The sequence below is a fragment of the Vespula vulgaris genome, chromosome 7 (assembly GCF_905475345.1).
Source record: "Vespula vulgaris chromosome 7, iyVesVulg1.1, whole genome shotgun sequence".
Classification (NCBI taxonomy): Eukaryota; Metazoa; Arthropoda; class Insecta; order Hymenoptera; family Vespidae; genus Vespula; species Vespula vulgaris.
The window spans coordinates 6,909,048-6,922,340 of record NC_066592.1 but is presented as its reverse complement, the minus strand read 5'-3'; the positions used below and the strand labels follow the sequence as shown (position 1 = coordinate 6,922,340).

General features: G+C 34.6%; 1 protein-coding gene across 4 annotated transcripts in view; it reads left to right on the top strand.

Annotated features, from left to right (window-relative positions):
- Positions 1-13,293, top strand: part of LOC127065375 (uncharacterized) — a 257,300-nt gene that overhangs the window by 113,830 nt on the left and 130,177 nt on the right. Inside the window, exon 1 of one of the 4 annotated variants that reach the window (XM_050997631.1) lies at positions 11,512-11,530. The exons of the other annotated variants lie outside the window; for them this stretch is intronic. The gene's annotated coding sequence lies outside the window, so the exon portion shown is untranslated. Of the gene's footprint in view, positions 1-11,511; positions 11,531-13,293 lie in introns of those variants that run through there. 4 annotated transcript variants of the gene reach the window in all.

The window sequence follows — 13,293 nt, the reverse complement described above, 5'->3', positions numbered from 1 at the left end:
GAAGTTATCAAAGATAGAAAGAGCAAGAGAGAGAAAGATGTGGAAGAAGATAAGAAGTAAGAGGAAAGAGAAAGGAAAATGTGAAAAGGTCATAGAAACTCGCGTAGGTATTTTGTACGTTTCGTAAACATTAGTTTCTTTCATCGAGTCGAGCCGAATGAAATCGAGTCGAGCCGAGACGAACCGAGCAGAGCAGAGTAGAACAGAACAGAACAGAGCAGAGCAGAGCAAAGTAGAAGCACGGTTAGTTTTCTTTCTCTTACTCGACTCTTTCGCGAGGCTATACCTCGTAAATCCTTCTTCCACGTCTCTCGACGTACTTTTGGCGAACTGCACGCTCGCCAAAGGAGGAATATACGTCGACACGTAGCCTTCGAAGCGAAGAAACGACTTTCCACGACGGTCTCCAGCGTCCGGTTTATCTTGGAGATGTTGCCACCTTAGAGAAAAGAATGGTACGAACGAACGTACGAATGAAGAAAGCTACGAATGTTGGAACGTAAGAACGTAAGAACGAGAGAACAGGTTACATTATTTTCAAGGAGATAAAAGCCCCGAGAGTTGTTGGCGTGAGTCGTGGTTAAATGTGCTTCGATGTATCGTTCCAATAGCAACCTTGCAGCCGTGCCACCACGGAAAGGCAACGAAATTTTATATACGCCTGCTGGTTTCGCTCCGTTGAAGAAAGAGACGGAAAGGAAAAGAGAGTTGGAGAGATAGAGATAGAGAGAACACGCGCCCCATCGTCTCTTTTACGTTATTTCCAGGAGATGATAAAATTTCCTCCGTTACCGTGGCGGTTGCCACGCTCGAATCGACTCGCTGAGAAAAGTTTACGACGCTCTGATGAACAATTTACAAAATTTCACGAGCTTTCTTTCTCTCTCTTTCTCTCTCTCTCTCTCTCTCTCTCTCTCTCTCTCTCTCTCTCTCTTCTACCCTTCTTTCCTCTCCATTTCTCACCATAAGTCACTGGAAATGTCGACGCTCGCAAGGGAATTGGAGTTTTACGTGGTACGGATGAAATATCGATGATTCCCAACATCGGAAGAATTTATTTTCACGGTGAGCTCTCTTCGAGTCTGTTTAATAGTTGATAACGCGAGGGCGTTCGACTTAATTCGACTGTTCGTGTTAATGGATCTAGAATATCGTTTGCTTTTAAGTGAGAGAGAAACAGGAAGAAAGAGAGAGACAGAGAGAGAGAGAGAGAGAGAAAAGGATAACATTCGTGCGATGCACAGTTACGATTTAATTTGCATACCATTCGTAAAAGATACGTAAACGCGTGAACAAACGTAGCTACTGGAATTTTCACTTTATCGTCTTGCATCGTACTTTAACCTATCTACGTATCTACCTGTCTCTACGTACGTACCTACGTATGTATGTATGTATGTGTAGTTACGTAGCGTAGATAATATTTGCGTTCCTTCCATCGACGATTCAAGCTACGAGTTTTTTTCGTTTCTCTTTTTTCTCGAACTTTTTTTTCTGGAACGAGTACGCATTTAAATACTTAAAAAGAACGGAAATTCGTTCGTTTATTTTCAAAGATCGCGAATATTTCTACTCGATCGATTTCATTTACTATATCGTAGCTATTTCCAAACGTTATCTATAGCGTAAGTAGATATGTATTGATACCAGATAAGTACATACCACATACATACCTTATTTACGTATAATTTACCTATAAACAAGGCTATTAACCTTCACTAGCGTGCATACGTACTTACATATGTATACATGTATGCATAAATTGATAGATATTATATATATATATATATATATATATATATATATATATACACATAAACACACATCTACATAGCGAAAGCTTTACAGTCGAATCGTCGATGTACTTCTATGAAAATAATATATATACATAAAAAATACGTATTCGCATACATATATATATATATATAAAAGAAAAAAAAATTCAAGATTATCTCGATAAGTAAGCTTATCTTTTTTCTCTTTCGAAAGAACGAGTTCTCGGTTAGCCTATTTACGAGGTTCGGACTCTTCAACCCCTCCCTTGAAAACCCTCTTTCCCTCTCTCCCTCGCTCCTCCTTCTCCTCTTCCTTCATCTTCTTCACCTTTGTCGTTCTCAGAATCTTCACAGATCGTCCTCTTCTACCATTTCTATCCCCAAAGATATATAGACGGCCACTAAACTTCTGTCCTTCCCATCAATTTCGTCGTCTAAGAAGAAGAAAAAGAAGAAGAAAAAGAAGAAGAAAAAGAAGAAGAGCTTGAAGAAGACTCGCGGAACCCTGGTCCACGATCTCAGGGCCATCGTCGTTTGGCAAACGCCCGCAGGCCTCCGATCTTTTTCTAGGTATACCTCCTCCTCCCTCTCCTCCTCCTTCTTCTTCTTCCTCTTTCTCTTCTTCTTCTTCTTCTTCTTCTTCTTCTCCTAGCAAGCATTCCCGTTTACGTTTAAAGAATCGTCTCCTACGAGGGTCATTCGTCAGCTGGTAGAACCACCCAGGGAACGATTCGACGTTGTGCCAGGAATCGCGTATCCATGGAATCGCTCGATAACGCCTTCAGATTCGGCTTCACCTCTACGCTTTTATCACGGAAACTAATAAAAATTGAATTCGGGATGTGTTCTTCTATTTTCTTTGAAAGGACGAAGCGACGAGAGCGTTACCGTCGGATATCTCGTGGGACTCTTTCCTTTTGATATATCATTGGAAAATGTCCTTGGAATCTTCGAAGTGACGTTTGACGTTCCGTTCCTGACTTTTTGAATTTCAGTTATTTCGTGCATGAATTCGATCGAGTTTCGTTCGAGTTAGGTAAGGTTAGCTATAGTAATGGATGGAAGAGGATCAAGGAGTTACTATACGACGACGAATCGCGTTATGGCGTTCGAGTAAATTTATGTAATACGTTTTCATTTTTTTTTTTTTTTTACAATGATCATACGTATTAATGAGATATATAAAAGAGTAGAGATAAGGAGTAAAAGTTATAAAAATCTTGGACGTTTGATATTTTTCTTTTTTCTTTTTTCTTTTTTTTTTTTTGTATATTGTATAAAGATACAGAGATATTACGGATAAAGGATTTCTTTTTACGATCTCGACTATGCTTTTTCGATCGTTATCTTATAGTATTTCTCTGTCAATCAATTCGTACTTATCCGATGCAACGATACAGATTTACTTTATTGTCTAATCGATCTTTACGATCTCGCTATAGTATCGTTTGGACCAGCTTACCGTAATAGGAATTTTATGAAGACGGAAATGTCTATCTTTCTTTTTATTTTATCTTTGTATATTCGTAAGCTCTTTTTCTTTTTTCTTTTTTTCTTTTTTTGTAATGGAGTAGATAATATATCCAGCTATCTATCTATCTATCTATCCGTGCGTCTGTAACTTTCTTTTTCTTTAGACGAAAAAAATGAAAGAGAGAGAGAGAGAGAGAGAGAGAGAGAATTTGTCAAGTAAAAATGCACATCAAAATCTGCATCTATCTTCTCATATGGGATGTCACCGAGAGCGAACTTTTCGACGCTTATCATAAATGCATACGATCGAGTAACTGTATACAACGAATATATAACTAAGTATATATATATGTGTGTGTTTGTATGTATCTATGTAAATATATATATATATATGATATAAAGATAGGAACGTCGAAAACTAGTATCGGATTTCTAATGTTTCTTCCGCTGGATCTTCGATCGAGAAATAAATTTAAATCGTTCGATCTTCCTCTCTAAAAAAAAGAAAAAAAAGAAGGAAAGGAAGAAAAAGAAAAAATATTTCACAATATTTTTAACGACATAGAAATTTTCTCTCGGAATCATGAGAAATTTGAAATTATTAGGAAAGATAAATAACCCGTCCTGGTAGCCAACCAGGATATTAAAGCAAAAAGGTTATCGATAGTATGCAAAGTACACTTAGCTAAAGCGAGTAATAAGCAATCAGGGAGTTTCGAACTCTAATTGTTTGGCTAACATCGATGTGGGAAACGAACGATCTGTTCGGTTGCGAACCAGTTTCGTGCTCGCTTGACTGCATATAATAAAGTCGAGTTTTCGTTCGTGGTTTAAGCACTTCGTCGTTTACAATGTAACGATTAGACTTTTCTTTTTTTTTCTTTTCTTTTCATTAGAAAGCAATTGTTTCGTTTTTCTTTTTTCCTTTTCTTAACACAACGAAATAATCGTATACTTGTACGATAATATGCATACGTTATATAGCTGTGTATGTATATGTTTATGTACAAGTCATATATATATATATATATATATATATATATATTTTCTCATACATCGTCTACTATCGTACGTGGTAAGACTCTTCCGGCATTTTCGGATGCTCCGTGCCCGTTCCATGAAATGGAAATCGCGCGTAGATTACTTATCTGAACGGTTCTACCTGCGGAAATTGAAAGTGCTTAAAGCTGTAGTACGTTATCGAAGTTGTGCGAAGTCTCTGTCAACGGGTACCTACTTACTTACTTACTTACCAGATTATAAACCGAAATATAGACAGGTACCTTCGTGGTAACTCGATTTTCGTTTAACCAAACGGATTATTTCCCAGCTTTTACGGTTTTCTCAATTTTCACGAGTATCTCTATCCATGTGTACATAAATAGCACATATTTATGTACTTATAAATATATTTATACGTATTTATTTATATACCGAACGATTCATATTTCGTTTAATATTTCAGCGACGTTATTAAAGTAAAAAGATTTTATTGCATTGACGTATGTCCTATTATACCATTTTCGTATTAGTTTTTACGTTATGATAACAAAAAAAAAAAAAGAAAAGAAAAAATAAAATCGAAGTGAAATTCGAAATACCTTTGAACGTCGTTGAGTCGCGCATTGAGCAAAGCACTGAATCGAAAATATCAAATATATTTCGAATAATAAATCGTTCGTGTTATTCATTTTCATTGAATGGTTTTTGAAATGGTTTAGAAAATAAAAATCTAAAAGAATTGTGTTGATCGATACGATTAGATTTGTGAAAATGTTGTTTAAGAATTGTTCATATCGAACAAGTTTAAGCTAATATTCAGGAACATATCATGCGATAGTAAATCTTTAAGTTTGGAAAAAAATCAACAAGATAAACATCCATCCAGTCCATTTACTCGAGACGTAAAATATTGATTTCAAAACGACAGATTTTCTTTAATTATTCATAACTCGAAAACTAAGGTATATAGGATACATTCCTATCACGTTTTTTCACTAATATTAATGCTTAGATTTATTCCCTGAAATATTATACATGCATTAATATAAATCATCCTGCATATTCGCGTGGAATATCTTTTTTATATTGCTTCTAATATAAATCAATTAATTCGTTTCCACGATTATGCTCTACCAATATTAATTATAATTACAATCCTAACTTCTTGTATAGTTATCTTTCTTCTTATTAACGAAATTAATAATCGATGTATAATTAATGAACATTTTATCGAAACGATTTCAATAATAATGTCTATATCAATTCTATTTTTTTTTCTTTTTTTTTTCTTTTTCTAATCGTAATTCTTTCATCGAAAAATTAGACATATAATCGAAGAATTTTGTTTCTTCGATTTCAAATGTCAGGATAAATTTTCTAATTCGATAAGAACAAAAAGATCAATTTTTGATTATTATGTCTCTCGGCTCTTTTTATTCTTATCGAGAAAACTTAACTCGTCGTTTTCCATCGTCACAAACAAAAGGAAAAATCGACTCCGTCGAGTATAATAAATGAGATCGGGAGATTACTGTTTACAAGAAAAAAAAAAAAGAAAGAAAGAGAAGAAAGAAACGAAAAAGAAATATAAATATATTTAAATAAATAAATAAGAGAATAAAAAAGTAAGTCCGTACGGATAATCGTTTTTTATTATTCGCGAAGGATGGATTCATTGTACTTGTTCGAACGTTGCAAAGTATTCGTTGACCTCGTTCAAGCATACTTTTCATCTTTATTCGCGATAATACTTTTCTCGATCCCTCTCAATGCCGCGAATTAAAGAACTCTGCTACTCGGAGAGCATCCGTGTTCTCGTTCCAAGTCGCTTTTCCCTGATATAATAGATTTCTGGCTTGTTTTCTAAAAGCTTTATTGGCCGAGCGATATTATTGAAGTCACGATCATTTTTCTTTCTTTCTTTCTTTCTTTCTTTCCTTCTTTCTTTCTTCCTTTTTTTGTCTTTCTTTTTTTTCTCTCCATCTTTTATCCCGGTTTAATGAAAAATATTATTTTTCTTCTCTGTCTGTCTGTCTGTCTGTCTGTCTGCCTATTTTTTTCTATTTCCATTTTTTTTTTTTTTAATTTAATTATACGTCTTTTAACCGCCATCTTTCTTATCACGTTTCAATTTCCTTCATCGAGATATAATTTTCAATGTAGTTGTAAATATAACGTATAGTTATTCATAGATCGAGCAGAATAAATCGACAAGTTTATTATTCCCTTTTCAGTATTCTCATGGATCAGACACTTGAAAAGTTTCGTCAGTGTCAACTTGTAAAATCGACCGCTTACATTATCCATCGTGGAAACGTGGAAAACTATTGGAAAAGTATGTGATAGCGAAACTTACAATCTTCCTCATAGTTTTCATCTGTCGGCAATGGTTTTTAATACGTCGTCGTTGTACTTCTTGTAAATTAGCTTCGACTCCAACTTTGCTTTCAAAGTTGGCGTTATTTTATTTTTTGTCTTTATATAAAAATATACACGCGTGCAATTAAGTACCATTATCAGCAAATCTGCTTTTATGGGTATTAAACCTTTTTTTCTCTCTCTCTCTCTCTCTCTGCCCCGAACGTACGTTGATGCGTGTAATCCCTAAAGTTCATTGCTTTCCAATCGTTTCAATACAATTGATATTTTCCAAACGAGAATTGTAAACGTATTAAAAAATGATATCTTTTAAAGATGGTTATATAACCAACGGGTTTATAACAAAGCCGTGAAAATGATTCTCAATTAAAATATAACAACGAATAGATAAATGTTATCGGCGTTTCGTTTTATTTTTTTTTTTTTTTACTTCTGTTTTATTTATTTTTCATTCTTTCTCTCTTTATCTTCATTTCATTTTTTACTTCTTTACCAAGTTGTATCACCGTCGAACGATGATTGAGCGTAAACGATCGCGTGAATAATACTAATGTTCGATGAACGTTGTAAAATGATTTTGGAAATAATCGAATGAACGATATAATCGAAAGCGATATAATCGAATAGGTATCGAAATAGGAATATCGAACTGCTCGATTGAGAGCTTGTGTTTTAACGAATATACGGGGATTTAGGCAGAAGCTAAAAGTATTTCCCAAGATGACCGAGGAGGAAAGATAGCAGAAAAAAAGAATAAAAAAGAAATACACACACACACACACACACACACACACACACACACACACACACACATATATACGTAGAAAGAGAGAGAAAGAGAGAAGGTAGAAGTCGAAGCTCGGATCGAATTCTCGACGGATCGAGTCGAAGCTCGAGCTGACGCTGACGAGGCAGAAACCCTCCTTCGTGGAGGTAAGCTAGTTCGCTCGATGACGGTATCTCAATTTTGAGGTAGATAGAGAGAGAGAAAGAGAAATATATATATATATATATATATATATATAGAGAGAGAGAGAGAGAGAGAGAGAGAGAGAGAAAGAAAGGTTTCCCGGAGGCGTAGACGTACAAAGGCAAGCCAAAATCGAATCTCAAAGTCGAAGGTGGAGTTTAATCCTCGCCTATCTGAAACAACATCTACCAGTCGATTAATCGATAAAATTCTTGTCTTATTTCTTTCTCTCTTTCTTTCTTTCTCTTTCTTTAATCTACTTAAACGGAAGTAAAAGTGTTTCTCTAGTTTATACCTTTTGGCAATCTGTCGAAAGTGAAAATAATATCTATATTTTAACTCGTTTCGAGCTTCATCGAGATATCGTTTATACTTTGTATAAATAAGACGATTTCTGAATTGTTCATAAGTGATTAATTATCTGTTTTTCGTTCTCTCTCTCTCTCTTTTTTAATCAGAATTGTGAAACGAATTCGATGTATACTTTGCTGATTATTATCCACGATTAATTCTCCTTATCGAGTTAATTTCTTATCTTATTTATATTTATTTATTTATTTATTGTTATAATAAAAAAATTCGAACTTCACTCCGTGAAGCGAAATCTTAATCGATCAAATGAAAGATAGTTGGTGAAGAATACTGCTCGATGATTCGTCCATTAAAATTAGTATTTAATTATATTAAAAGGTAGGAAGTATGAAGACGTTTATCATTTCTAGTAGGTAGATGAATCCCTTTGAATCCAACGGTCGTACCGGTTTATTATTCTCTGTATTCGCGATTGCGCGTTCCGTTTAGTCCAACGTTTGGCTGTGTAAGCACGTAACTAGTTTTAGAATATCCTAGAGAATCGTTAATGTATCGCGAGCTCACTATTCCCCTAACATCTTCCGGCCACTTGCTGGTGGTGGTATCTTTAGTGTACTAGACTACTTCCCAAAATGTTCAAGACCGAGCTTACGCGGATTTGTGACGCGAGGTGCATCCACCGGAAATGGTATATAAGCGCAAAGTCCTGTTCCATAGACACGTACCTACTCCGTATTAATCCTTTGAAAGGGCCACGACCCTTTGAAGTACGACTTTAACCGGTGATACATTATTATAATAATAACAATGATAATAATAATGATACATACGTACATACGTACGTATATACATACGTGCGAGCGTGCATAATAATAGATAATAATAATATGTGTTATACGGGTTACAATCTTTGTTTAATGTTAATTAGATAAGATGGGGAAATATTAATAAAAGAAACGACGAAAAAAGGAATTAAATTATTTACGATAATACGAAATTACAGGGTTCGCTCGTGTAACGCAATTTTCGGCGATGTTCTTAAAAGAAAGTGAAAAACAAAGAAGGAAAAGAGAAGAAAAGAAAAGAAAAGAAATGTCAAATAGACGAGCGAAGGAATCTGGTCTGATTGCTATTGTTTGCGATAATATTAATTATCTGCAGAGATCTTGTGGAATTTCCTAAGAGCCAGTCCTTGGGTGAACTATCAACCGTCATAAGTTCTAGAATGTCAGGACAGTTTATGTAATTAATTCGTAATTTTCAGGGCAAACATTACAGTCAGTTATATGTATATAAGTCTACTCTGTTCTAGATTGAATAATCCGAGAGAGGTTAACTAACACTGGATCGTAATTATTCTCCGAGTAATTTGATTTCATTACATGTTAAATTTATAAAAAATTAATGTTCTTTTGTATATATATATATATAATATTATTTGTAAAACGGAAAACTCATTTAATTTTAAATCGTAATCGTAATAAATGATTCGAATATCGTAATAGTTAGTCGTCGTAAGTTTTCCCTTCGATGTGAAATAAACTTTTAATTACCGACCGTGCAGTTTAATCCTTCCGATAGTCGATCGAGAGGTCAACTAATTCATTGACTCGTAATAATCGTTCCGAAATCGATTGGGAAATATCTTTCGATTGTAAAATAACTTTTAACGAGCCTTCGATAGAATGGAGAAAATTTTCTTTCGAATGAGAGCAGCATCCATCGACTAGTTCGTTGAATTTTGTGGCCGATAATCATCATCTCGGTTTGGAGAATGAATCCCTCGAGAGAAAGAGAGAGAGAGAGAGAGAGAGAGAGAGAGAGAGAGAGTGTATGAGTGGGAGTGTGAGATAGAGAGAGAGAGAGAGAGAGAGAGAGAGAACTAGTGCTTCGTAGTACGAAGGAGTGGATGTCCAGAGAAACGGGGGACCATTGTCTTAATTGAGAGAGGTTAATTCGAGACGGACGAGTTCTACGAGAACTATAGAGATGCACCGCTTACTCGGGACTTGAACAAGTTTCCCGTTGCTCAAGAGCACCAAGTATGCACATGTATTTGCGACTACGTCTCTACATTTCTATATTTATACATGTATATATATATATATATATATATATATATATATATATATATATATGTATGTATGTATGTATGTATGTATGTATGCATGTATGCATGTATAATATGTATGTATATATAGCTATGTGTATAGTATATATACATAGGTATATTATTATGCGTGTCCTATGTAATTTCAATATTACAGGCAGCAACGACCATTAGAATTTATCCGTACTACCGATAAATTTCAATGAACAATTTCAATTCTCTTTGTATCGGCTTTTTCCCTATTAAGTTTCATTTCCATTAAAATATTTCGAAGTTAACGTTTAAAGTAATTGTATTTACATTTCGTTTACTAGATCTTAGGAAATGTTAGAATAAGAAATATTTTTATATACAAAGCCACCTTTCTTTCTTTCTTTTTTTCTTTCTTTCTTTCTTTCTTTCTTTTTTCTTTCTCTTTCTCTTTCTCTTTCTCTCGCTCTCTCTCTCTTTCTTTCTCTCTATCTTTCTTTCTCACTACTTTTGCCTTGTTTGAAAGTACCCTTTTGCGCTACAAGTACTCTCATTGCATAATGTACTCGCCGAAAGGGGTTACTGAGAAATCCATGGAGGGGATGAAACAGCGTTGCATACCCGACGAGGCACGACTTTAAGTATCGGGAACTTCGACGAGAGGAGAATTGTTGGCAAAAATCGAGAGAGAGAGAGAGAGAGAGAGAGAGAGAGAGAGAGAGAGAGAGAGAAAGAGCGAAAAAGCGAGAGAGAGGTACGATCAAGATAGTTCTTTCTTTCTCGTTTTCTTTCCCTTTCTTTCTTTCTTTTTTTTTCAAGTAGAAAGAAAAAAGAAAAAATCATTTCGTCGTAGTTGTTTCGCCTCGTGTTAAATTTCTTATTTAATAAAGATAAAAAGAAGAAAAAGAAATAAAAATTACATAGCGCAAACGCGTTTTGTAATTGTTGGTCGTTCTATTATTTATCTTGTCGTTAGATTGCTTCAGAGCTAAACGATTAAAGTTTCGATATCGTAATGGCACTTGGCTGGCCGACGGCCATTTTTAAATGGATCGTTCTTAAAAATATAACGATCGAAGTAGTACAATGACCATGATGAGACCAGACAGTCGGTCCAATGTAACGTTAATCGCAAGACGTGAATCATGTTGAGATGTGCTCTCCCATTAGTTTCTTTCTTTCTTTTTTTTTTAACTCTTCTTTTCTTTTCTTTTTCACAAATTTATTTTTTTCTTTTTCTTTTCTTCTTTTTTTCTGCTTTTTGACGAAAAAGAGTGAACTGTTCAGCATTGAATTTTTCATTGATCGACGATGAAAGTGTATCGTTATCTACGTAAACAACAGCTGTTTAACGTTTTGCTATTTTCACGACTGAAAATATTAAATCGATTTTAATCCTGTCACGATTGAATCGTGAAAGTGTTGACGTCGCAAGAAGCAATCTTCTTTCGAACCAGTCGTAATCCTACGATAGCGTAATTCACGTTCGTGATTCACGTTCGTGATTCACGTCTCGTGGGAATAATTGACGGCATAATAGTAAGTCGTGCGAGAGAGAGAAAATCAGAGACGGATAGAATCGGTCAAACTATCTTAATTCTCTATTAAGTTAAGTTTCCATGAATCAAATTTCATTATTTAGCAATGTTCTGTTTTGTAAAATCATTTAAAATCTAATATCCGTACGATTTCAATTATTAACAACGTTACATTTTGTCGCTCGATTTTTCTTATAAATTTCTTATAATTCTTATAAATTCTTCGCATAAATTCTTCACATATATATATATATATATATATATATATATATATATATATAAAAAAAAAAAAAAGAAAAAAATGGAAAAAATTTTACCAATTTCTATCATTCTTACGTATTGTACCGTGTTATTTTACATGGGGATTGAGATCAGGTTATTTTCTTACAAGACTTTTCGCACGAGCAGATAGATATTCCTCGAAACAGCGGAAATTCCATAAGCAGGAATGAAATTGGAGAAAATATTATTCGCGAGTTTCTCCAACGAAGGAGAAGTATCAGCAAGATTCTCTCGTTATTCTCCTTTCTCTCTCTCTCTCTCTCTCTCTCTCTCTCTCTCTTCCTCCATCTTTCTTTTTCTCACTCCTTCTCTCTTTATTTCTCTCTCGTTCAAGAAATCGGATCGTTCGGATAATATTTATTCGCGGGAGAAGATTTCGTTCTTCATCCTCCTTTCGAACGTAAAATCAGCTCATCATCGGTAGATCCATTGATAAAGATAATCGTCCTTTATACATCCACTACTTTTCTTTTGCTTTTCTTTTTCTTCTCTCCATTTTTCTTCTCTCCGTTTCTTCTTTCTCTTTTTCGTTCAAGGTCTCGTTTTCATCTCATTTCTCTCTCTCTCTCTCTCTCTCTCTCTCTCTCTCTCTCTCTCTCTCTCTCTCTTTCTCTCCCTCCCTTACGATATTATCTAATTTATTGATGACAAATTTATAATATTTTATTATAAATTTTATAATTTACAAAGGATTTGCTTGTTCTTCTTCTTTTTTTTTTTTAATGTAAAAGAACTATACGTATGTACGCGCGCGTGTGTAAATTCACTCAAAGAAGAACTTTAAGAAATAATTTTAATTTTGTTAAACGGAACTAATACATCTGTAGAATAAATTTATATTGATTTATATGTTATGAAAAGCTTTTTCGTACGATGAAGTTAAAAAAAGAAAGAAAGAAAGAAAGAAAGAAAGAAATAGAATATTTCAATAACATTTCTCGAGTTAAAAGATATCGAGTTTGTTTTCACGTTTAGTAGAACCCTCTGTAGATCGCGGAACTCTCGGTGCTCGTGTTTGCTAGTTCAAACGAAAATGAGAGAGAGAAAGAGAGAGAGACAGAGAGAGAGAGAGAAAAAGAGAAAAAAGAGATAGAGAGAGAGAGAGGAAGAAATGGTAAAAGGAGAAGTAAAGAGAATCGTGCGATGGTAACGCATCGCCATAACGCGCTGGATTTCAGCGTAAAAGCCCGGAAGAGGAAAAGAGAATGTAAAACAGAAGAGAGCACGAAGCGGATGATGTCAAGACAAAAAATTAATAATTTTTTTTCCGTTTTGTTTTCCCAATTTTTTTTTCTTTTTTTCTTTCTCTTTTTTTGTTATTTTTCACCTGCAGAGAGAAACAGACAGAGAGAGAGAGAGTACGAGAGTGTGTACGTGTGTGTATATACGCATGCTCTTTCGAATTTTTACGAAATCCTTTCTCTCAAAGACCCTTCAAATGTGAAAACGCTTTGCCGCATACTTCATTTTTGCCGTGACTCG